The sequence below is a fragment of the Platalea leucorodia genome, assembly GCF_965183815.1.
Source record: "Platalea leucorodia genome assembly, chromosome: 1".
Lineage (NCBI taxonomy): Eukaryota > Metazoa > Chordata > Aves > Pelecaniformes > Threskiornithidae > Platalea > Platalea leucorodia.
In genome coordinates, this window is record NC_138823.1 from 5596907 (window position 1) to 5624123 (window position 27217).

The 27217-nt window shown below is 40.7% G+C and overlaps 1 protein-coding gene across 1 annotated transcript in view; it reads left to right on the forward strand.

The window, feature by feature from the left end:
• The window catches only part of TRAPPC9 (trafficking protein particle complex subunit 9), a 518256-nt gene that overhangs the window by 478061 nt on the left and 12978 nt on the right, over window positions 1-27217 (forward strand). The window lies entirely within an intron of this gene.

Here is a 27217-nt window from a genome sequence, read left to right on the forward strand (position 1 = left end):
CAGCTGAGCCTGAGGGGGAAGGCTGGTAGTAGTGGGTGACTCCCTCCTGTGGGTGACGGAGTCCTCATCTGTCAACGTGACCTGTTGTCTAGGGAGGTTTTCTCCTTACCAGGAGCTCAGGTCTGGGATGGTGTAGACAAACTGCTTAGGCCTGTCCAGCCCTTGGACTATTACCCTCTTCCATGTGAGCACCAATGATACAGTCAAGGAAACCTGGAGCATATCAAATACGGGTACATGGCTCCACAGGTCATGGTTGAGGACATGTGGCCCAGATGGTTTTCTTCTTGAGGGCAAGGTCTAGAGAAGGAGTGGACGGATCCTGTAGGTGAGCAACTACTTGCACAGATTGTATCAACAACAAGGATCTGGCTTTTATGACTGTGGGACCTTCTTTGGGGATCAAAGACGGCTACAACGAGACAGGATCCACCTGACCAAGTAGGGCAAAAACATTATAGGAATGGCAGGGGAGCTCAGTGGTAACCCTCAGTGGTGTCACTTTATGTGGGAGTGCAGGGGGAATGCATGGAGCTCCGCTTTGGAACTGATGATGAGCCAGCTGGGAGCTGATGGGTCACGCTCAGAGGTCAGACCAATGCAGGTGATGCTGTGGTGGGTGTTTGCTACAGACCACCAGATCAGGAAGAAGATTAGGCCTTCTTCAGACAACGGGAGGAAGCCAGCTTGGAGAAGAGAAGGCTCAGCGGAATTTTATCCATGTGTATAAATATCTGATGGGAGGATGTAGAGACAGAGCCAGGCTTCTCAGTAGTATTTAGTGAGAGGACTAGAGGCAATGGGCACAACCTGAATTTCAGGAAATGCCACTTAAACACAAGAAAACTTTTCTACAATGGAGGAGTCTGAACACTGGCGCTGGCTGCCCAGAGAGGTTGTGGACTCTCCATCCTTGCAGCTATTCAAACCTGGCTGGACATGGCCCTGAGCAACCTCCTCTAGCTGACTCTGCTTTCAGCAGAGGTTGGACTAGATGATCCTCAGAGGTCCCTAGCAGCCTCAGGGATTCTGCAGCTCTGTGAGAAACCACATTCCTTCTTTTCCTTTACATCAGTGAAGCAGCACACACCTGATTTCTGGGGATGTGCTTGGAGTTTACATGAAGAGACAACAAGTGGGAATGGTTTGCAGCACAGCTTTCCCAGCACATATTTGCTTAGAGCAATGTAAATTTTCGTGAGTGAAATAATCTACCTTGAATTGCTTAATTATTGGCAATAAAAGAAACCACAAGGCTGACCTGCAAATTACAGGGATAAAAAACTAAGTGCAGGTTTAGACTTCACTGAAGCTTTGTTGAAACTCTGTAGGTATTCCAAGTGTATGTTTAAGAATGTCAAATGAATAAATAACAGCTACTTGAGCCATCTACTCTTTTTAACTGCAATTAGTGGTACACTGCAATCTGCTTTCTGAAAGAATTGGAAATCTTCCAAAGACAGAATAGGCCACAAGATTTTGGTACAGTTGGTAGAGATGAAGTGATGTGGTGTCCTTGCAGGGAGGAGGAAGGAAAGCCAAAAGAGAATGGTCAGGCAGATGCTCGATGGTAGATGTCTGGATTTCAGCTCAAGCTGGAGAAAGGAAAAGATTTCACAGGCCCGTAGTCAGTGAATAGCTGGCGTTACTCTTAAAGCAATACTTTGAGGACATCTTGAGCATCTCTTCTGAAAAGAGCAGCATAAAATGAATAACAAATTTGGGTATTTCAATAGTAAATGATATTCAGTACAGGTCATTTGCTAGGTGCTCAATTCCAATAATTCATACATTATGTGCAATTAAATATAGTTTAGGACAGGTAGGTTTAGCACCTACAGGTAGGTTTAGGGATCATTCAAGGAATGTAGGAAAAGAAGCTGTTTGGTTAAATCAGCAATGGTAGCAAAGGGAAAATCAGTGTCACATGGTGAACTTAGGTAACTGAAGAAAGGCACGTTTTGGACTGAAGACAGCCCTGGAAACAAAGTCTCTTTAGATCCAGAAATTCATCCAACTTACCTGCGGTCAGTCAGAAGCATGCTGGGTGGTAGATTAGATGGCCAAAGACTTGGCCAGTGCAGCTGTAATAAAAAAAGTGGTTGCCAAGTGCTTCAGAGCTGCCTTACAGATAAATAGGGTCAGGTCTTTGCTGCTGTGCCAAAGGAGGAGGTCTGTTCCCATGTTCTGCCTCTGGGGCTCAGGACCGCGAGCAATGAAGTGATGTGAAATTGTGTATTGCAGTTTTGGCGGGTGCCATTAGCATTCTGCCAGTTTGCAGCAAAACTACAGCTACTCACCGAATGGCACGCCTAGGCTGTCCCCTCTTCTTGCACGTAGTGCAAATTGCTTATGTGTAGATGGTGACTCATCCCTGCAGCCTCTCTCCTCCCTCTTGTTTCTCCAGTTGCAAGATCTAGCCCATGCTGATGCAAAGACCGGCACGGTCTCCTTTTTTCTTGCTTATATTTCATTCTTCCACTACTCTGTCACTGACAGAGACTTATCACTTTCTTTTTCCCTCTAGCCTCTGTACCTGCCTCTTTGGCCTTCATTTGCAAGATAATTTCAGGATCTCCACTCTTGTACCCTCTCTGTTCTTTCTCTTCACCTTGACATCAAGATTTCATCTCTGTCTCTTTTTCTTCTTGTCAGCCCCATTTCATGAAGTCTGCTTTGCGCCGGGCTATATTTCGTTGTCTCCACTTTGTAGATTCCTAGAAAATCCATTATTATTTATTATTGTGTTGCTTTGAAAGTTAGCCATAAATATAGATACACTACAGAACTGCAGCTATTTACAGAGACATAGCAAATAATATCCTAAACCTATGCCAAACAGCTCTACTACAATTCACCCTTCCCTAGTGAAAGGAAGAGAAGAGTTGTCTACGTAGCTAATGCTAGTGTGGGAAAAAGAGAGCAACTTCAAAGGAGTGATGAGTCTGTTGGTTGCTCTGCTGAAAGGGAATAAACTATGAAAGAAATCAACACAAACCTCAAAAGGTGACATTCTCCTGCAACAAACCGAATAAAATTGTTTTGCCTGGCTGCAAGTGAAGTTGTTCTTTTGCTTTTGTGAAGTTTGGAAACAATTATTTTTTATGTACGTGTGTTGGAAACGAATTTGTTGCTAGAGACTGCATCACAGCGGACAGGGCTGAGGAGCTTGGGGGTCCTATTCCCACCTGTATACCTGGCGTATAGTGTAATGGTGAGCAAATTGTTTCACCTCTCTCTGCCTGTTTCTCGCTATTAAGTAGGGCTAATGATACTTCCTTCCTTCGTAAGGCTTTTTCAGGCTGACTGGAGAACCAAGCCATGAAGGGTATGTATCCTTGCTCTTATTACACAGCAAAATACCTTGAAGGCTTCTTTTAAAATTTAGGAGAGGACACATCCACGTATATCTAAAGTCAGCATGAAGCATTATGGCTGGAATATTAAGACCTAAGAATCCAAGTAAACTAGAGTTGGTGCCCAATGCACATTTTTATGCTTTATATTTCTGGTTGTTCATATGTATAAGAGGATATTTCTTCTATTACCCACCATCCTCCTTCCTCTGCGCAGAGCTTTTTAAATTGCCAAGAATAGAAATGAGTACATAAATGGATGTATTTCTAAACCACCTTCCCCTTCTTACAGAATTTTAAATGAGGAGGTTATTTCTGCTATGCTATAAAACATGTAGAGTTGCAGTGGCTTTGAGAGGCTTCAGCACCATAAGCTTTCCAGTTAGTTTAAGGGATATGGTTCTGTTACTAGGACGCTATAGCGTCTACCAAAAAATAATGAAAAATAGTCCTTTTCTTCTTTTATTTCTCCAAGGCATTGTATTTGTATTACAGTACAGAGTGATGTGATCTGATTATTTCAAAGGCAATCTAACTTTGAGCTCCTTGTGTTTATAACCATTTGGTCATCACATGTTGGTCTCTCTGAAGGTCTTGGGTAATGATGTTGCCATCAGAGCTTTTATCTGTGGGTTAAGTATTTTAGGGAATTCATTCAGAGCAGCTCTGCTGCAGAGAGAGCATTGACAATCTGTTTTTCTTTTCTGCCTTGCTGTTTGCTTTCTGAGATAGCTGTATTTTGAGAGAAACTCTGTGTGTGTCTAAAAAAAAAGCTTGGTCACTGCAAATGTACGCAGGTAGAATGAGATCTGCAAACAAGGAAGACTTCGCAATGCGACCTCTTTTTTTGAGAAGATCCTTGGGGAGATATATGGATGGGTGGAAGTAATACGCTTCTCAGTACATTGACTTTCTGGAGGGGTTGTAGGTCCGCCTGAGTAAACCTGGGATCTCCTGGAAAAGATTACTAAGGAAGAATATTTCAGATGTGTTTGCTGAAAGGACCTGCATGACTCTAGACATGGAAGTCAGTATGTTCATCAGCTTAAGCTATCAGTCGGTATTCAGTGCAGATTTGCAAAGTGTTGTCTTCTGAATAATGGTTTGTCCTGGTTTGAGCTGGGGTAGAGTTAATTTTCGTCCTAGTAGCTGGTATAGTGCAGTCTTTTGGATTTAGGATCTAAATCTTTTGGATTTAGGATGAGAATAATGTCGATAACACACTGATGTTTTAGTTGTTGCTAAGCGGTGCTTACACCAGTCAGGGACTTTTCAGCTTCCCCTGCTCTGCCAGGGGCACAAGAAGCTGGGAGGGGGCACGGCCAGGGCCAAAGGGCTATTCCATACCATATGACGTCATGCCCAGTACATAAACTGGGGGGAGCTGGCCAGGGGGCAGTGCTCGGGGACGGGCTGGGCTTCGGTTGGTGGATGGTGAGCAATTGCATTTTGCATCACTTGTTTTGCGTATTCTTCTATTATTATTATTATTATTATTAATAATAATAATAATAATATTTTCTCTTCTTCTGCTGTCCTATTAAACTGTCTTGATCTCAGCCCATGGGTTTTAGGGTTTTTTTTCCCCGATTCTCTCCCCCATCCCACCAGGGGCTGGGAGGGTGAGCAAATGGCTGTGTGGTGCTTAGTTGCCAACTGGGGTTAAACCACGACGGTCCACGACATGGTTGAAGACCTCAGTCCTGGGTATCCACCTGATGTCTGCACCTTCTTTATTTGCCATTTTAGCAGCGAGAATAAGTCTTCAGTGTACGCAAATACATGCTTCTGAGAGTTGAAATGAGCTTCAAATCCAAATTAATGTTGTGTTACTAGGGCTAATAGTGGTCACATTCCTCCCTGTGATGTTAAGGGAGTCGAAGCTGAAACTCGTTTATAATTTGAGAAGCTACAAATCCCTCTGCCTTGGAATGTGTTTTCATCTTTAGATTGTATCATCTGTCAAAACAGAGAAGTCCTATACACAATTGTCCAACGCGTGAGTTGTGGATCCAGGACAGAGGACTGCAATCCCACATTGGGATGTTTGTTTGCCAGGTCATGCAGTAATGTTTTCTTTTTTTATCCTTTATGTCTACATCTTAAGCAATGAAATAATTATGGAAAAATAAAGAAATTATTACAAATGGTACCTGTAAAGAAGTGAGGCTTGATGCTCTCCAAATAGTTTTCTCTCTTGAAAAGTTAAAATAAAAGTTAAAATTCGTAACTGAAACTGTGTGATAGACCATTACTATTAGTCAAATAGTTTCTGAAAGAGAATGAAGGTTAGGAGATATGTAGTCTTGTCATGCTAATTAATTGCTTTCAGTTGTGCCATAAATCTGTCTGAAAGCAAAGAAGTTGTAGAGTTGCCTCTTACGTTGGTTCACAGCTATTAGAGATGAGATATAATAGCTGGAAAGTGTTTGTACACGTGTCCTTCGTAAAACTTGGAAGTGTTCGTGTCGGTTGTTCTTGTCTTGATTTGGACGGATTTCGTGAGCTCATTGCTTGAGTTATTCTGGCAAATATTATTTTTGCAGTTTAAGAAAGGACACAATAGTCAAAAGACCATCAAAACTTGCATGTTGAAGTTTCAGAATTAGGGAAAGCTGGGTTGAGAAATGTATCCCTTGTTTATGGAAGTAACAGCATTGAACGTAATGCTGCTAGGTGGTGAGTTAGGAACAGCACTGCTCCTTCTGACTTTTGATTATTAGTAAAGAGTGTATCATCTGCTAGGAGAGAAGGGTTTGGAGCTGTATGCACTGGTCTGACCAAAGGTCTGAGACACAAAATCTTGCTAACAAAGTTGCTGAAAGCCTTTCTTGGCTTTTATACCCCACAAATTAAGTGATATGAGAAGATCTCCATGGTTTTCCATAACCATACCATTCCTGAGTGTTTAACTCAATTTGAAGTCTCTCCTGTGGCTTCAGGTGTAGCTGGGGGAGTCCTGAGGAACCAGGCTGTTCTGACCTATGGCACTCGCAGCGGTAATAGGCTGCACATGGAATTTAGGAGGGAAACCTTCCGTATCTTGTGGTGCTGGAAGTGGGACTACTCAGTAAAGGGAACATAGAGGGTATCTGGATAAAAAGTCTTGACTACAAATACAGAATACATTATTTTACAAAGCTTATAATTTACAGGAATTTGGGTTGAGCAGGAAGAGTATCATGCTTAACATGCAGGCAACTGTACCTCCCCAGCCAAATTTCAGACCCTAGCTGTAATGCTTGAAGATACTAGAGCTGCTTAGGAAAAAAAATTGTGCAAATTCTAAGCTCAGCTTAGAAACTTTTGAGTCATACTAGATGCTATACTAAAAAAAACCTGCTGTAATTGTGCCTGAACTAATTCATCTCAATGGTGAAAGACTGAACTGGCATCTTTGGTCAATATTTATCCAGGAATATTGAAAAGAAAGATCTCTGCTGTCACTCAGACCACTGTATTATCAGAAGAAATCTGTGGCGGCATTCAAAAAGCAAAAATTAACCAAAATACAATTCTCCTTTTGGAGAAAAGCAATTTAACATTTAATAAAAGAAGTAACTTCACTTGGGGGGTGAATCTGCAGCCTATCAAGCCTGCCATATCATTTTACAATTTATAACTCTCATGATTAGAAAATGTCAAGATAATCAAAATACAGGGGAAATTACAGCTGCTACAGTAAATGAATGCTCTGAAAGTACTCAGACTGTGCGATGCTATAACATCCACGTAACGATCCTAACTTTTAAAACACCTTTGTCACACACAGTTTTCTGCTTATACATTGCTTGAAGATAGTGAAGATTTGGGTATGATTTCATAGATGATCTTAAGAGCGAGTTATTAAATCCCTTACATTTGATACACTGCTCCGATAATGAACCTGCGCTGCAGAGAAAGTGTCAAAAAGTTTAATTTCTTTTGTGCTCAAACCCTGCATATAAATCTGCGTGGGTAATAAAATTATAATCACATATTCATACCTCTTTGCAAAATAAATGTAATGATACTTTGTATTCCCTCGGCGCCAGCTCTCTCAAGTTCTTCAGGCACTTTATAAACATTAATTAAGACTCGCACCTCTGTGTTGCGTAAGTGCCATACTGATCGCCTTCATTGTTTTCTAAAGTGTCTGCCATATTTTGATTACTCCAGAGCCGCTTGTTAATATTATACACATCAGTAAACTGAGGCAGGGCGGTTAAGTCGCATGATTAAATTCTTGCAGCAAATCAGTGATTAAGGTCGGGGCTGCAATTAAGAGAGTTTCACCTTCCAGTTCCCTGTTGTAACCACCAGACTAACTCCTGTGGGGACTTCAAAGCATTTTCAGTGATTTAAATTGGTTTCTGTGTTGAAAGAAAATTAATTCATAACATTAATAGGTGTAGGATTGTTAATGCATTGTCACTTGGTATCTCTTGAGGGCAAACGTGTGACAGTAGGGCGGCCACAAACCGTACTGTGGCACCCATTAAAGGCTCTTTTCCTATAATAAACTATTATAGGCAGCTGTCTGCCAGCATAAGCTGTGCTTTATTATGGTGAGTCTATGGCTCATTTATGACTAAACGGACTCTTTTCCTGTTGGTCTTTGGCTTGCAATGTGCTACTTTTCCCTGGTTTTCCAGTCGAGAAAATTGTACCTTCTCCTGGAATTGGCGTTTCTCTCCTCTCTTGCCAAAGGCTGTTTTATTAACTCCCGTCCGACTTCTGTTTCCTGTCATTTTCTGCTGCTTTTCCATCTGAAGGAAGACAGTGGTCATGTCATAATTATTTTCTTTAGTAATTGCCACAAAGATGCTGAGTGTTTCCTAATTAGATCAGGCAGCGTTCATGGCGAAACCTCAGAGATGCTGTCCGAGGACACGAGTTTCCTTCAGATCCTGGTAATTGAGTTGTACAGCCCGTGCTTGTGCAACCTGAGTTTCTCCCTGCAGCTCTTTAAGCACACCAGGAGGCTGGGAATAGTGGTATTTAAAGAGAAAGAGAAAAAAAGCTTAATTGGGGAAGTAAAATAATGGGATTTTTTTCCCCTCTCTTCTTTAAATAGGCCACAGTGTGGAAATGTACTCGGTTGTATCTCATCGCGGTCTCATTTTGCAAATAGCAAACTGGAGCTAAAATACTTCTGCATAGGTGGGGATCAGCTAAAAAAATTGAAGCCTTAGATGCGTTTTTGGGGCAGATGGATAAAACTTACCTAGGGATTGAAAATACATTTTTCAAATGTGCAGTTATTTTGATGCAAAATAACTTTACTAAATGTTCTAAATGGTGCCTTATTTTGCTGCTGGAGGGCTGTAAAGTTATAGATCATTGCACTGTGGATGAGATTTTAATTTGGAGGAATTTGTGAGCAATATAGAATTGCCGGATACTTTCAGTGTGCTGCTTGCTTTCATTTTTATTAGTCAAAATGAACAACAGGGTGGTCAGCATTTGAGAGTACCAACAGTGAGGATGTTCCACCGACAGGATTAATGTTCATGGCAAATGCCAGAAGGAATGGGAGAAATGGGAAAACTGCTTTTATCTAACATCGGGAGGGGGGGGATATTCTCTTTGCCATGCTATTTGTGTTAAAAGCACCTCCCTTCCCTGTTTTTGTTTAATAGATAGGAACAGGACGCTTATCCAGAGATAAACCCACAGGGCATCTGTGGGTGCTGTGATCAGGCCCTCCCTTTGACCGCTGCTGTGCGTTTCCCATGGCATTTTGGCACATTGGCTGCTGGGGCAGGATTACAACTCCCTGAAAGGAGGCTGTAGCGAGGTGGGGGTCGGTCTCTTCTCCCAAGTAACAAGTGATGGGACAAGAGGAAATGGCCTCAAGTTGCACCAAGGGAGGTTTAGATTGGATATTGGGAAAAATTTCTACACCAAAAGGGCTGTCAGGCATTGGCACAGGCTGCCCAGGGAAGTGGTTGAGTCCCCATCCCTGGAGGTATTTAAAAGACGGGTAGATGTGGCGCTTAGGGACATGGTTTAGTGATGGACTTGATAGTGTTAGGTTTACAGTTGGGACTCGATGATCTTAAAGGTCTTTTCTAGCGTAAATGTTTCTGTGATTCTATGATTCTATTAAATATTTCTCTGGACTGTGCAAGCATCATTGCAAAGCAGATTAGGAGGGAGGATGAAGCTTGCTTTATTCAGCTCAAAGTTGAGGTAGACCAAAGATCTTCTAGCACCCCTCAACTCCATGCTTCCCTTGAAAATTTTAGTTTTAATCGTAGTTTCTTGAAAACAATTGCAGCTGATCAGCATCTTGGATTCATGTCTTCCGTGTAAAACCTGTAGCAACACTGTGCCCAGGCATTTTGGGGGAAAAAGGGCACCTTTTTGCAGCATGATGTTTCCTTGATATCTCTCCGTTGCGTGATGGTCAGACCCCCGTGCAGCTTGGCTTGTGACTCTTATCGAGCTTTCAACTCTACGGGGCTAAAAATGAATTTAATCCGTAAAAGAAAGGGTTACAAATTGAAAATACCACTTAAAACAGGGCTGCAAAGTGTGTGGTGGTGGTTATGCATTGGCAGGTAAAATACTGGAGATAAAGAAGCCATAGGTTAGTCAGGAAAAGAAGATAATTTAGTTTTATGTTAATAGCTGTGTTTAATAGTAATAATAATAATAATAATACCAGATTGTACTTTCCTGCTATGGTTATAGAAAAACAAAGGCTGGCCTTCTAAGTCTGGAGTTAGATACCCTGTTCATACTAGTTATTAAACCCTTCATTTGATGAGCTGCTTAGTGTCAGAGCCTTCATGTAACACCTAAAAATGACTCTGAAGCCTGAGCCACAGCCAGGCAGAACACAGCTAGTTATTTTGCTAAGGAGGAGGATGAAAAGGCAGCCATCCCCTGGAAAACAGGCAAAAAGGTAGGAGAAAGGCATGAACCATCTGCTTCTCTCCTATCAGTCCTGTGGTCTGATGGTTAATGGTACAAAATGCTACTGAAGGACACCGAAGCAAAGTAACCTTTTCTTTATCCAGCAGGTGATGGAAAACATTGCTGTCATTTCCAGGGCTTTGTGGATTCATTCTGTTCACCAAAATATCAGCCTGCCGATGCTATGTATACAATATAATAACAGAGGAAAGCTGTTGCACGCTGCACAAAGAAGGGACACGTATCAGCAGCACAGTTCTGCTTTGGTCTGTTGGCAATGTGACACAGTCATCTTTCTCTCTTAAGAAAGATTAGGAACAAATTCAAGAAACATGCTACTTCTCACAGACAGAAAGCACTGTGATATATCGGATAGCAGAGCTTCTCTGTATTAGCAGGGCTTTTTTTTTTTTCCTTTCTTCAGATAAAATTCACATAAATAATTAAAAAAAACCACAAAACCTGGTTCAACCTGGCTATCCAGCAGAAGAGAAGATAAATATTTGCAAGATTTTAAAATACATTGTCATAAAACAGACTCGTGGCTGGATTCTTCCCAGTGTTTTGTGGTCTCTTTGCCATTCCCAGCTGCTTCCACCAATTAGATTCTCCCCAGAGTCTGTAAGATCATACACTTATTTGAGACTTTTAAGTTCTCACCTTGATACAAAGAAAACAATCACTTAACTCGTAGTGAAAAAAAAAAAATAGGATGTTTTCCTGCAGTGTGTGACAACAGTGAATGCAGCTTCTTAAACACAGCCCGTGACTCAGGATGCTGTTTGCAAAATCAGAATCGAAAGAGTTGGAATTTCTATCCAAATTACGCCAGTCAGATCTGTTTAAGGGTTGGTTGCAAAAATAATTGGCCCTGCTTTAAAATTCAGGAAATCTGATTTGATCCCTTTGACTTTGCAAAGATTGGTGAGCATCTGAACTCGTGTTTGGGGCATATGCTTCCAGCTACAGTCTGTCAGGCATGTCTTGAAAAAAAGAACTTTTCTATTTTTTAAAAAGATATTCTGGACACTGTAGGCTTTTATCATCATGAATAAAAGGATTTTTCTTTATTCAGAATCTATCAGATCTTTCATTGCAGTCTCCAAGTAAAAGTTGTCATAATGGTTGCTGTAGACACTAGTTTTTCTTTAAAAAACGAAGTATTGTTATTCAAGGGCTTGCTGTTCATGGTGTCTTAAAACCAAAACACCAAAGCGATGACCACCTTAAACTAGGTGCTGAAGAAACACAAAGCAAAACATAATGATATTTTCTCTAGACTGTCGATACTGCATTGTGGTTTAGATGTGGGATGTCCTCTAATCTTTCAGGACAGGCGAAGTCATTACATTACGCATTTTGGGTGTTTAGAAACGAAACTGAAATGTCTTTTTAGGTGCTGCTTATACAAAAGGGAGAACATAGGGTCCAGCTCAGCACTAGAAGCCCCTTGTGCCTCAAGCTCTCCATGATCAAGGCAAATGCGAAGACCTGAACTCGGCCTTGCTTCCTCTGTGCCTTGTGAGCAGAATGCGAGAGAGCAGCCTTACTGAAATCGTTTACATATGTCAGCAAATGTCTAACATCTAACAGGCCTGAAGAGGCTGGTAATAAAATAAAGCAAGGTCATTTAGCAAAGAGACAAGGCACTTTGGTTTTCCCCTAGTGGTTAGCAATGGCTGTGGTTTTTCCTGCTTTGTTTAAGTTGCTAAGGAACCTTATTTGCTCTTGAATCTATTTTTAATTGACCCAACAATGAAGGGTTTTGTTACAAGGAAATGCTGTCTTGAATCTAGATTTGTGAATCGAGATGATTCAAAGAAACAGAGTTCATGCTAGACTGAGATGTCTGATATTTTCAAATATCGAACTCTTCAGTCCTTAAGACAAATGCTTAAAACTAAATACAGACTGTAATGGACTGTTAGATATGTTGGAGACTAACTGTGGTTTATTGGTTTAAAAAGTTTAGGAACAACTTTACTGTTCTTCCTTGAGGACCTCTGTTGAAAAAAATGAAATGACTTGTATCTCGAGCTAATTCAGGTATAACCACAAAGAAAACTAAAAGAAAACCTAACTGCAGTGGGGCCGCTGGTGATGACAGTGGTGCTACATGGTCTGACTTTTGGAATATGTATTTAAGTTTACGTTCCCTTTAAAATAACTTTCACAAGACTTACAGATTTGAGATTTTAATGTATTGCTGTTTCATTTAGACCATCTGTCTTCTGATATCCTGAACTGGTATTTCTTGTAACTCAGTTCCTATCAGAGTTATGATATTATTAAAAATCAAATTTCATCTTTTTTTTTTTTTTTTTTTTGCCAGGCAAAGCTGCTTGGCATCAACACTGTTGGTAAACAAACACAATCAAATATTCTTCCAGTACTGCATTCCCATGTGTGTTTGTTGAAACTGCAGCTCAAATGAGGTTGGATGCGGCAGTTCTACCTGACTGCAGACAGGCACAGCAATATTTCCCTTTGCGCTCGGTTTGAAGGAGGCACAGGCTTGACAGGTAACTTTAGTTAAGTCCTGTCCAAGATCTTCACATTGAGGGGAAGTTTGCTGTAAGACATAGAACATCATTTTCTTAAGAAAAAGAAATTAACTTGATTTTTGAGAAATAAAAATTAACACAGCTTCAGGTGCTGCTGTATTAGCATTTTAAGACACATTGTATAAAGGCCAAGAAATTCTAAATTAAAGAAGATGCACAAGATTCTTCTTGACCTTTTGGCTTAGATCACATTTAATATCAAATTAATTTAAGACATCCTGTATTCAGGGATGCATTCAGTAATCTAATAGGCCGTCTCCATTTTTAACTGCTCTAATTGTATTTATTTTTAAATTATCTGACATTCATTGGTTTTTCTGACAATTTTAATTTATTCTAGTATATTTTTCTAATGTCTTCCTATGCCAGAGGATAGTGGAGGCTGGACATATTAGAAGGATACCAACCCCATGTGGGAGTAGAATTATTTCGAGGCTAGAATGTAGGCTATATCTAAGAATAATGGGATAAAATGAAGATGGGAACATTTAGACTGAGACTTAAGGAGCCTTGACAGTAAGATCTATTGAACTGTGAAGGTATTTCCTAGAGGATATGGTGAAAGTCTCATTATTTTGAAGTTGCAACTAGACTGGATAAATTGGAAGAATTACTATACATGGAGCAATCATAGACTTACAGATGGAGCTTACCTCTCTTTTCAATCTAAATTTTGGCTATTTCTCCTCTGCTTTATCCAGCTCCTTCAGTTGGACTAGAAAGAATTCATGGAGAAGAAAGTATGCTGTGTTTGAATACAGGATTACCTGAGAAAGCTGTACTGCACGAGACATCTGTAGCTTCTTTCCAATAGAGCCAAGAAGCCACCAGAGATTTGATTTTTCTCCATCTCTATCTGCTGGGGAGAGAAGTGCTATGACTGCTCTCTGCCTTGCTACCCAAAGAACTACTAAGGCTAGTTGTTTTCATTGCTAATATAATTTTTGAGGCAAAAAATGCAGAATGCAGAATAAAAGATCTCTTCCTTGAATAGCTAGGATGGCATCAATAATACGACAAAAGTGAATTTTGATAGTTAATTTGAGAGACGTGCCTTTCTGAAGTGCTGAATTTGATTCTCACGGGGAACTTGTATTATGATGATGGACGTGTGATGCGGTAGCACCTGGATGTGGTGGGATCTGAGCACCCGTGACTGTCAGCACTACATGGGCATACGGCAGAGATCTCTGTTGCCCCAGTGAAGTTGAAGCAGGTGCAACAAGTGAGCAAAATGCTTGATCTGCAAGCCTGGGGAGAGAAGGTCTGGGAAAACTCTGCTATGAAAGTGTATTTAATGGCCAGAAAAAGAAATAGCGGTCATTTCTTCTGGTCACCTCCCAAGCCATTATCTTCTAGTAGTGTCCCCAAAAGTGTTGTGCTGGAGGTGCTGTGGGAAGTAAGGTCACATTGCTACCTAGTGGTCTTATTTGAAGAGGCCATCGCATGTATAATTGGCATTTTAGGAGAAGGCTGGAGAGGAAAGAGCATTTGAGACCAACCTTGGTGGCAGGGCAAAGTGTGAAGAAGGCGGCCGTGGTCATGGATGGAGATGGGGGCACAACTCTAAGGACCACCAGAAGTACCAACTGCGATTTTTTTTGCAGTGGAGAATACGCATTCAGGGACAGGATCCAAAGAAAGTGTAATACGACCAGAGTGATGGTCCGGGAAATAAAGCCAGGCTGTTTTGCCACTTTGGTTAAGCTCTTTTGAGTCTTTTCCTTTGAGCCCGTTAACTGTCTAATGTGTAGTGATCACTGATTTTTGGTACGCTAGATATGTGATATCAGCTTTAAGCAGGGAACCATTTCTGAGGCATCTGTTTGGCTGCTGCCAGTTTAACAGACCTGTGACAATTATGTAGTGAAGATAAAGGAGAGAAATATAAGAGAAACCAACCAGACAAGGAAACAAATTTTTAGGAATTTTTGTCTCTCCCTAACTCGAGCAATCTTTTTGAGTAATAACCATTTCAGAAGTATTAGGACTCATTTCATATAATCACCGTTACATTCTTTGCTACAGGTCTCTTTCTGCAAGGCAGTACGGTAACTTGAAAAGCAATGATCATAACACCAGCTCTGCTCATTAGTATAAACAACCTGCCGACAAACTTGAGCTATTTTATTAATTAACAGCTGTATTGTTCTCCCTTGGAAATCTCAGCAGAAAGGCCGTTCATGTGACTGCCCAGCAGAAATTGCTCAGCTGTCAGAGCCAAAGATGACAGGTGGTTTTCCAGGGCTCTCAATAAAATCTGTGTTATATTTTTATTCTACCCAGGGCTCGGCGAGTGGGGAGTAAGGGAAATGGTGTTTGCTGGCTTTGATGGCAACTCACGCTATGGCCAAGCAATAGAGCCATGCTTGCAAATGATCCAAGAGAAAATTACAGTACCCAGTCCCACACAATGCATATTCTCATGCAGGATTCGAGTATTTAGGGCTGGTTTGATAGGATGATAAGTCTAGGTAAGGTAAATTGTTGCTCAGTGTTCTTAACAGGCAAATCAGATCACAGAGCAAAGATTTGTGTAGATATTTCAGCGGGCTGCAAGAAAATGAACCTTGTGCTGATCTCAGATGGATTTTCTAAAGTGATTTTGCCATGATGTCTTTCAAATATTTAGATTTGTTGTTGGGGTTATTGTGATTCCATGGACTCACAATGCACAAGAAAACGTGTGTGTGAAATACTGCATTTACAGGGGAAAGGCTGACTGAGCAAACGTAGCCTTTTTTCCGTCTCCGTGTCAGGTAGAAATATTCCAGATACAACTCAACGTCGTACTTCTAGGCACAGAAGAGCTGTTACTGGCACAGGACGGAGTCTTTCTGGACAGGCATAATTTGGAAGAAAATTCTGTACTTAGTGAGCTGTGAACAGGGATGGACAAGGCATACATGAAAATGCCCAAGATTTGAAATGCTCCAGTGACTCTCAAATGGGTGGGTCAGTGGGCAAAGGAAGCTGACATGGTAAAAAGTGTATGATGTAGCTCTATATGTAGATAGCTACTAGCAAATAATAGTTAATCAATTTGCTGTCTTAACTATGAACCTGATACCTGGAGTGAGCGATTACATGTATTTCTCTATAAAACTAGCAGATGTATACATGGATAATTATACATATCATGAGTTCAGCAAGGTTCTAATACCAAATTTAAAATAAATGCAGGAGGCCCAAATGCCAAAGCCGTACAGAAAGAGTGTACAGGTCATGTATATTAGTTGCAGTTATCTTATATGTCATAAAGCTGGAAGACCCTTCCTTTCTAGATCGTCAAAATGTAGTCAGGAGAAAAAATTTATTAGAAATTATGCCCATGGATCCCTATCAGAAAGTATCCCCATGAATTTTTACCAGGTTAATTACTGTTTACTCACAGAAGACATAACTACAGCTATTTTGTTAAACAAACTACAGCTTACATTTTATGAACCACAGGCATGTTCCTAGGTTGGAAAGAGGTTGACTGCTCTGTTAATTTTTTTCCTTATTCTCGCTTCTCTGAACTTTTTTAATCATGTTTTCTCATTAGCAGAATATACTTGATTAACTCACTCGTTTAATGAGGTGCTTTGGGATGGTAAAGACAGCAGTCCATTCTGCTGAATGACTTGGAGATGTTGAAAAATAAATAAAACTTGTAAGTGCCAATAGATCTCCTGTTGGTCTTTACTGGGAGTTGTTCTTTGATGTGAGAGAATATTCAGTTCCGGCTAGTGTCCCCCTTCCAGAAGCTGATCTTCAAATTGTTGTGAATAACAAGTGTTGGCACACTGGCAGATACTGGCTTCTTTTCTTAGACAAATACTTAAATTAAGTAAGAGTAGGTCAAGCTTGCCTGATTTTCAAAAGTAATTAAGAATTTTATTAGTTTTTTATCCTACTTTTTAGAGAGAAGATAGTGATATTAATTTAAATTCAATCTCAAAGAAAAGTGTCAGAGGAAATGGACCTTTGCTCTTACAAAGTATTTTACTTGAGGCTGCCACGCTCCGGAATGTGAAAATGGAGCCTAGCTACAAATAAAATTGGGAAAACAAGAGGATGGATGCTACGGTCAGGTTTTGTATGATTCAGGTCATTAAAGACAACTGGAATTGATCTTTCCTGTCAAAGGCAATTCTCCACTATTTTTCTATCATTTTTCAGTATTTTGTTTTGTGGGTTTGTTGCTTCTGTACTTGCGTAAGAAACCTGAGAGTAATATTAACTTTATTGCATTTTATAGTAACACAGATCTTGGCTCCGTGTTTTTAAGACAGGGAGTGAGTTTCCTTTGTACTGAAAGGTCAAACGCTTGGAGTTCAGTGTGCTCAACATCTGCGCGTCACTTCAACAGCTGGCAAACTCCTTGTGGAGCATCTGCTTTCTATTACAGCTACTTTTCACTGAGACAAATTGAATGTGGCATCCGAAAGGGCTCTTTGCATACGTGGAGATTTCACTGGTCGTTACGTGACAAAGCGATTATTTAAGGACAGAGGTTTTGCCTGTTTTCATACGGTGCCTGGTACACTGGTTGCTGTCAGAGGCAAATGAAGGAGACATTAAGAAATGGTTGGGAACAATGTGGAGAGAGAGGAAAACGGGGAAGAAAAGATAGCGGAGGTCTACATCTGTAGATATTTACTACTGAGTTTCTAAAATGCTTGAACTTTACAGATTTCAAATGCTTTTTATAGTTTTGAATGAGATGCTTCACTTTAACAGATTATCCTAGTCTGAAAGATGTTTAAGATTGATGCTATTTTTAGAACCCTTTCAAAGTCAAACCTCTCATGAAGGTGAGTAATTTTTCACCTCTCATTTTTGCTTCGTTTGTTCTGATCAGGGATACTCTACTGACCAATAAATCTCGTGAAACCTCATCTTGCTTCTACCATATTAGCATGTAACTATGTGCTTTTATCACTAGATATGGTTCAGGAACCTCAGTGATACCTTGATGGAAGAAGTAATAACTGGGATTTGGCCAGTGATCTTCCCAAATTACCATCTTATGATGTCTGTCATTTCTCAAGAAAGGATTTTAAGACATTCTTATTGAGCGGGCTCAAGCAAGAAATCTCTTCAGAGAAAAGGCCCAGGAATGGTATACTAACAGGTGATGATATAGCTATGGACAGGAGGCTGAAGCCACCTGCACTAGTATTGTATTGCAGCAATAACGTCTGACACTATGGGTCAGGACATTTTGTTGACTCATACTAACATCTGTGGAAACTGGATGCACCTCTTCCCTTCCTTGAAAGCATCTCTTCTTTGAATCACCTATGCCAGGTTGGGCTGGATGTCATATGCTTCTCCCCAGGCATGTAATGCAGGTGGCTATCTCCTCCTTGCCCCATCCTCATTTGTTCTCAGATCATCTGGGAATACCACCTTTATTTGAAGAATGAAGTAAGAGTGCTCAGGATGTGCACAAACACATACCAGCAGGCTCTTGCATTATGGTCTGCTGAGCCTGGTGCCAGCACTGGGTCCCCTCTTGGAGCACACGGGCTCATGTTGCAAGTGCTCAACCAGTGAACCTCAAGGGAACGAAGATTCCCAACTGAAGTTTCTTAAAGCTCGTGGTCAGGTCTCTGAATGGGAAGATCTTCTGTGACTGCAAGTTGTTTTCTTCTTACTCCCATCCTGACATTTGACATCCACTCTGAAACTTTAAGACAGGAACCACAGAGTCTGTATTCTCTGAGTGCGCTCAGTTGTACACCCTGGTTTACAAGAGGGACTATGATACCCGTTTGGGACCCTTATGGAAAAATAGTTTCATTCTGTTGTGCTTGTTACTGCTTCCTCGTAGCTGTTTATCCAGTTGTCGTGGTCTCCTGTGGTCTTGCCACTAAGCATGCTAGTGCCATTAATGGAAATGGATGAGAGAGAACTTCATTTGTTTTAGAGAGTTTTCCAGGAGAGGGCAGCCATAGTTAATTCTGGGTCAGTTCATGTAATACAATGTGAATATAGAATACTGGCAGTGTTTGGCTGTGATGCTCTATTGCCCAGCATGGTTTGTGTGCTTAGTTCTTTGAATTTGTTCTTTTGTTTGGATTGCAAGTGCATAAAAGATAGACTTTTTCACAAATTAATGCTGGAAAAGACAAACCGCATAATAGAGTGGTTAACTCCCAATGCCCTGTACTTGCTGAAATCACAAATGCTCTTGGGAACGGTTTCCATTATATATCACTGTTTGCTTTATATGCTTTCCGACCAGCTCATAGGCTTTTCTTCACTCTCCTACTTCAAAAATATTTATGGAAAAACATAGCCCAAACTCTTGCTAGAGACCTGAAAATTTCACTTGCACTGAAATTGTTTACTTCTTTAGGAGTTTAGAAAGGATCAGGACAAAATGATCCTCTCTCCTCTTCTGTTTTACATAATGAGGATACATATAAAACCTCTCTGGGTTTGGATGTAAGGATGATAAGTTAGCACTGAGGGACATATCCCATAAACACAGTTTGGAGGCTATACTTATCCAAACTGCAGTAATGATGTAGATGGCATCAGGAGACATTTTTTAATCCTGCCCTCCCAGGGCTATTGCTTTGGCAGAACTGCTTCTGGGACGGGGTGGCAACCAGGACCCCTTGACAGGCACCCTCAGTCTTTGTATTAAGACTGCAAGGAGAGTTGCCTTTTCATATGAAATGGGTAGCTTCATTTCTTGGATCAGTTCAAAACAGCAAAAGCTAATTTTCTCCTTTCCTCCTTTTTTGTTTTTAATTTAAAACAAAAACAAAAACAAAAACAAAAAACCAAACCACAACTCTATTTTCCTGCACCACCAAATAAAAACTCCATGAAATACCTTTTGCCAGATTCCTAGGTAATGTAAATCCATGGATTTTTGTAAAGTTAAAAATCTGTTCCCTGAAGGTACAGAGGTGATGGGGGTTGGGAGGATTTTTTGTTCGTGTTTTGTAGGAGGAAACAAGATGCAGTCAGTATCACTTCATGTAAATCCACAAAATGATACGTGACCTTAGAGGTACAACTAAGGAAGCCATACAGTCTTTCCATATGTTGAATTTTGAAGACTTTTAGCTTCAATTTTGTCAACTTTGTCAACTTCCTATGCTTTACAGCCTCTCTTCATTTCTTAGGCATTGCACTGATGTGTATCACACATACACACGTAATCTCAAAATACATAAAGCATTGAAAGATTGCACCAGTGGGAGCTTGTCAGACGATGCAGTGTTGCTTTGCCTGCTGTGGAGGGTGAGGAGTTAATAATTTCTCTTCTCTGCTTATGCGTCTGTGGGTCTCTATAAGGTAGAGCAGACACAATACTGTTTCTGTAGATGAGCCGATAGCTCTGGCCGGTCTGCACACAGAGCCTTGTGCAAATAATTCTTAGAAAAGAGACCTAATCAGCCACCGCACTACACTGATTTTCCCATAATTGTATCTGTCTTTTAAAAGCTGAAGATAAAAGACAGAATTTGACACCTGCTCATTGCTCATTTTTCCAGCGGCTCGGCGAGCTGGAGCACGGTTGCAGGGTTTGAGCGAGGAAGGGTTTTGCCACCCGAATGGCCAATTAAAAGGAGAGGGGTTTGCAGGAATGCTTTGCAGCACTTGACAGGTGAAGCTCAAGGCATGGTTCGCATCCTCGGGTACAGAGAGGATTTAATTTTTTACTCTCTCTAGCTGAACAGAGTGTTTCTTTTCTTCCCTCCCCTCCAATATTTAATTTGTAGTTTTATTTAAACACAAAGTTTTCATCCTCTCTGCACTTCACTGTGCTGATATCTGAGGTCTCCATTCCTTCACAATGCAGTGATGGGGAAGAAAGGGTTTCTAGGCTCTTACTTCAACTCTTTCTTTTATCAAAGAGTTGTCCTTTAAATAGCATTATTTTTATTTTGATTTACTTTTCCTTATGGTTGGGTTTCCTTTTATCCTCTCTCCCTTCCTGCATGTCCTATAAATCCCCAGGTTTTACATTCAGTGTAGTGTAAGACTTATTCCCGTAAAGAGTTGGTACCTCGATGAGCCAGCATAGGGATTTTGAAAGCTTACAATTAAGATGGTTTTCTCTAGCTTCTGGAAGTCGCCTTCCCCTCTCAATCCTGTTGGGTAGCTTATGCATTCATTTCTGCTCAATGAAGACTCCTGACTGCTCTTCACAGGACAGGTTAACTCCTTCCTAAAATGTCTCAGTGTCCCCATTTGGAAAACTGGTACAGTGCTCACTTCCTTGCCCCACCAGATAGCCTTGAGATTTGAGATATACAGATATAGGTATTTTTAATTTCTCTTAGATTATTTCTTTTATTGTTTCTAATTCTCTAGTAGTGCTAGCTGGACACCCCAGGAAAATAGATCTGCATAGTTCTAGGTGCCATACAAATTGTTCTGCTAAGCTCTTAGGAACATGAGTATTGTTGTCCCTAAGAGCTTATAGTCTAGTGTTTTATATATATATATATATGTATGTATGTATGTATGTATGTATATATATGTATTTTATATATATGCTATAAAAGTATATATGTTATATGGAAATAAAAGGTTAGGAGGGAAGGGGAATAGGGACAATGGTATAACAGAGTAATAGGAGAGAAGTAGTTTTGCACCCAAGTTGTAGCCCATAGGTAGCCATGAGCATAACTTGCCACCGCTGTAGCAATCAGATAGCAGGTTCTGTGAGTATTTCTGCGTGACCTCAGCAACAGGTTTCAGCTTGCAAAAAGTTGGGACAGTAAGTGGGGATTTAGCCTAGGCTGAGCCCTACTGCTCTAGCTAGAAAGTAGATAAGCTGGGAATGATGTCTATGCAAGGTGCCACATGGGCATAACCAGGTTATAGACCTACGGGATGATCTTTGAAGCAAGGTCTTCAGTAGATTAGAAAGGCACTAGTTTGGAGGTGTCAAAAGCAGAGATGAAGAGATTTTAATTGTAAGGCTCATAATCCAATTAGATCTTAGACAAGGGTTTGGCAATGTAGGCAGAGCGAAAAGGTCAAATTTGGAGAAGTTTTGTAGAAAGTGACATCAGGATTTAATCACAGGCTGGAAGTGTGAGTCATGAGAGGAGATCAAGACAAAAAGAAAGCTGAGATTGGCAGGAAAGAGTCTGATTTTATTTCTGAAATTAAGACAGGTATGGAAAGGAAAGGACTTCATGAAAAATTCAAGAGCTTGGTTTTGACCGTGTTCAGTTTTAGCAAGTAGTAAATTTTTAACAGAAAGATCTCAAAGTGAGAGGCCTAAAGTTGTTTGGGTTGATGACTCTAGGCTTAAAGATTTCTTGTTTTCACTGTTTGGTTGTTACTTGTGTGTTCACATCCTATCTAACAAGGAAGAACATGGATTTGTGTCACAGAGGATGGCTGAAAACTTCTATCTACATATATCTGTTAGTGCAGTTCATGGTATGTGGATTCAAATTGGATTTTCAGACGGGTCATGATGTAGAAGGATGCAATCAGAATTAAGAAGTCATAGCACCATAGTAGGACTTGATAGTTTCCAAGTCACATCTACCTGGATTACTGTCTCATGTCTTAATGCAAAAGTGGCGGAATGAAAGAACCATACATAGGGGAAGTAGTAAAAATGATACTCAATTCACTGGTAATTAAAACAACTTAGAGTCATTAGACTGAAATATGCTGTGACTGAAATTCAAAGAAGCTTCATTAAGAATATGTCCATTTTAATGTGCACCTCTGCTTTTGAGCAGCTCTGGTCTGTAGACGTTAGCCACATGTAGTCTAGTAACCACACGTCACACCTTCCCTGTACATAAAGTGCTGCGATACAGCGTTTGTACCTGGAGTTGTTTAATATCTCTCATTTAGCTCAGCTCATTGCGTTTCAATCGTGGTTGGGCTAAAGGAGGCCCGTGAGGCTCAGTGTCTGGGTGCTCATGTTTACACAGTTACTGAAATGTGGTAAATCATCTACCTGCCTGTTAATAGGGGGTTATATATTATCTTGTACCAGGCTTTGGCTGCTCTACAAGGATACAAAAATTCTTATGGCCTGGACATCTCATGCAATATTTCACATTTCTTTTTTAAGACAAGCATGGAAAATGGGTCATGTACCCAACATTTTTCTTTAAATAATCAGTATCACTTTTTTTTTTGCTTTCTTAAATCGTCCTACCCCTATGTCTCTATACATCTGGGCATGGTGATACCTGCTGTCTCATCTCTCTTCTCATCTGAGTTCCTTCTGCTTCAGATGGTACACAGTATATTTCATCGTACAGCAGCCCCAAATACTCCTCAAATATGACAATTACACTGCACATGGGATTAGTTTAACTAGCAATTTAAAAAATAGCTACCTGTTAGGTATGACCCCTTATCTATGCAAGAGCCCAGAGCACCACTGTGTGCCTGTTGAATAGATAATGTGGAAAATACGGTTTCCACTTGAAACAGTAGAAAATCCAGAAAAACGGTTTCCACTTCCACATTGCCATATGCAGTGAGAGTTTAGGTAAGCAGATTTTGTGGCGAAATCCACGTGTTTGACTTTGCATGCACAGAATTGAGTACTAGTTTTGAGCCTAGTTTTGTGTCTCTGCTGTTAAGTAGGCATTACTTCTTTTGTGACCACGTGCTAGCTCACTACTATCTCCATAGGAAATGTGCCACAATCACCACCCTTATCTCTGATTTCTAGATCAGGTAACCTTCCCTGGAGATCTCCAATCTACGTCGTGTCTAGACTAAACCTGCTTTGAGATCGGACAGACTCCCAACCCCGCACACAAGGGCTACAGACTCTTTTTTTATCATTAACTTTTCAGCCACAAGTCAGAAACTCTCACAAAAGTTGTGTGAGACCTTTAAAAATCTCCTCTGCAGAGGGAGAGGTTTGTCTCACATCCATCATTGCAGCATGGCAGAAAGAAGGAGAAAACTTTAAGTCTCATTTGCAACCGGTGAAGAATAAGGTGGTTTTCTTTCAGTAAGCTGTAGGTTAAGCCACATTATTCATGACCTGCAGCAGTTTTGCACAAAGCTGCCAGTATACAAAATATAGCGTTATATGATATATCCTAGTATAGATTAGTTTTATTTAAATGTAATATAGGGCTTTTTTTTTCCCCTTTTTTCTTTTCCTTTTTTTTTTTTTTTCCCCACAAGGCAGGGTAAGAATGCTCTGAAAGTAGTCCTGCCACAGACAAGCTATAGAAATAAAGTTTTCAGTAACCTAAAATAACATGCAAATCCTGGGATTGTGAAATTTGAAAACACAGGCAACACTCTATGCCAGCCTGACCTTCTGGCTGTGTAGCAGATAATCAAAAGAAGTCTTCTGCAAACCTGCTTGTGATGAATAGATAAAAAGGGGTTGGCCCACATTCAGAAACGAGACTATTTAAGCAAGCTGGGGCTATGTCATGGAATATTTTAAAATAAGTCAAAAGGAGCTCAGGCTCACTGGAAAACACAGAGGTTTGAGAATTTTACAGTTTTAGGGGTCTGCCTTTGAGCATTTAGATCAGGACTGGACACAAGCAGTACAAACTCTGAAGTGGTTTTCACTTTGATAGCAAATTGGGCAAATCACCAAATGACAGGTTATCTTGGCTGCCAGAGGAGAAATGAGACAAGCAGGTGCCATCCGTGTGCCAGCAATTTCACAGGGCAGGAGAAATGTCTATCGTGAAAGGCATGTGCAAAATAAAATAACTTCCACCAAAACCAGAGGTTAAACTGAACAACTCATTTCTTAAATACATCTGTGGTTAATGTGCATTCCGGTTTGCTGTTTTACGATCTCAGGTAAAAGTTGGAGGCAGTCAAACCCCAGAGCACTAGACACGTTCATGCTTCTCTTCTCAGCTAGTGTGACCCTGGTATTTAGAGTTAATTGAGGAAGATTGTACTACATCTAAATGTTTACAGCCCAGATCAAATAGCACTGAAATTGAACGCTGATCGTGTGTCTGCCAAGGATAGATTTGGAGATTAAAATTGGACATAAACATTACACTGATTTGGAGGAAGAAAGTTTACTCAATCCAAATGCACAAGGTTGAAAAATCCTTTCGCTGCAGCATCCCCAGTCCGTTGTCATCACAGAGTTAAGAACAGACACAAACTCAAAACAATTTGGCAAGAACAGTAATCGGACCAGTCGGGATCTGTCATCAGCATACTGGCCACTGCAAAAGAGTGATTAAATAGGAAGACACAGACAATTATCAAAGACTAATTGCTTATTGTTGCTAGAACTATATTTTAAATGTGTTTTTCTTTTTAATTGCTTTTGGAGTGAATAAAGTGTCCTTAATTCAATTGTGAAATGTTTGGGAATGGGATGTCTGCCAGGAATCAGGCAGCTCAGAGGTCTTGTGAAAGCAATTGCCTCTTTCACTAGCCTATATTCATGTTCAGTCATCCCATCCTCTGCCAACTTTCCTGTTTTCAGGTCCGTGCCCCTGTGTTAGCTGAAGGTCTCTGGGTTGTTGGTACTTGCAGGAAGCTGCACTAGTTTGTTCATATCTTTTCCTGTATTTTTTATGCATCCCTGTCCAAGGGCTTTGACCCAAAGAGGACCTGAACTCTTCAGGTCTGTAGGGGTTTTGGATCAGCAGGCTCTGAGTATAAGGGCACTTTCCAGGACAGGACTAGCAGTGGTTGACAAGGTGAGATATTCATGTAATTTGAACCTGTTACAATACAAACATCTGTATACCCCTGTGCTCTGTTACTATTGACTGCAATGGAATGATGCAGGGGACGGATTTGGCTCAGTATTGTGTCAGCATAACAATGAATGAACACGAGGATGTTATTCCAAGTTAAGATGCTCAGGTCTGGTGTGAGGAGCAGATCCAAACCACATACAGAAGATTTTATGCCAATAGCTATGAGGCTCTCGTGTTATTAAATAACCATTCAGCATTTTCATGATGAGAATGACAGGGAACACAGGTTTTATATTCATAGAAATATCATTTGTATGGATGTATTCAGCTCTGAAAGTACTGCAGGACCTCGTAACGGACAAACAAACATAACCAATGCTGTATCTCTGTGTGTAAATAATTTGCATGAATGGTTTAGAAAATGAAAGGGAACTGGTCTACGTGAGGGAGAACAAGTGGGAAGAGGGCAAACAGAAACAGTGTTTAGGTTCATATGTTGGAGGAGATACATAAGAAAATTCACGGAGCCTTTTGTCTCAGCAGAACGCCACGTGTTAGGTGCCAGCTCCTCTCAGCAGCTGACCAAACCCCAAATAACAGGCTGCTAAAACTGTTGCTGACCTGACATGAAGCATGAGAGGAGGGACAGGGAGCTTGCTTGTTTGGAGACAGGCAGGATCAGCTTGCTCTGTACACAGAGGTTTTTTTTCTCCATTCTGATCTTTCTTCCATCTGCATAATATGTAAGAGCAGAAACGGACAGAATTGTTCAACCTGTTTCTAAATGAATGATTTAAAAAAAAAAAAAAAAATTATCTTTGCATTGCTAAGTTCCTTGCAAAATCCTGAACAAACATTCTTGCAGAAGAGGACAGGGAGAAAAAAAAAAAAAGAAGTTGTTCCAGACCGAATGGCTGGCCCTCTCCTTGCTCTTTTAGGGCAATTAGAAGTAAAGCTGGCCTGGGCAGACATTTTGATCAGCACTTTAGATTTGGTGAACACAGAAAAACTGAATCATTCTGCGAGACTTTCACTGCAGCAACTCTGGCTCGGGCTCTCGGTCTTTGGCTTTCTTCCATCAAAGTACCTGATGGGCATTATCTAGAGACATCAGCGTTGTTGCTGCTTCTCTCCCCTCCTCAAACCATGGCTCTCCCAGTTCACAGACCGAGATGAGTAAAACTAGTATTTTGGAACAGCTCTAGCAGCATAAAAAATGGTTGATTGACTAAAATTCCCTCAACGATTACAGTACAGTTGAGCAAGGCTTGCTTTGCTGGGCTTGATCTCTTTTACCTCTTATGCAAGATGTATTTACTCATTTGGGCATCTCTTGCCTTGAGTTTTGTTGACCTACTTGTTTGTGCAAAGCCAGGCCTCTGTGAGGTGTTTGCTCAGTCTTGAGACAGGTTCCCAGCTGCAGCAAATGGCAGAGACCAATGCATCTGCTTCAGTTCGGGATTCAACATCAAATTTAAAAGCAAATATCCAATGGAAATTTCTCCACCCCCCGCTGTAAAGATGAGCATAAACACCCTGCCTTCCTCTGCAGCCTGTTTTTTAAAATCAACCCAAACTTGAGTGAGGAGAGTAAACATTGCTGGAATGTGCGGTTCCACTGAGATTAAGCCTGTATTTGTATGCGGCTTTCCAAAATTAAACTTTCACAGTGGCAAATAGGGAGTTGGGTGCAGGACTGCAATTAGCCATGACTCAGGACTCTTGACGTACCGGTGGGCCAAGG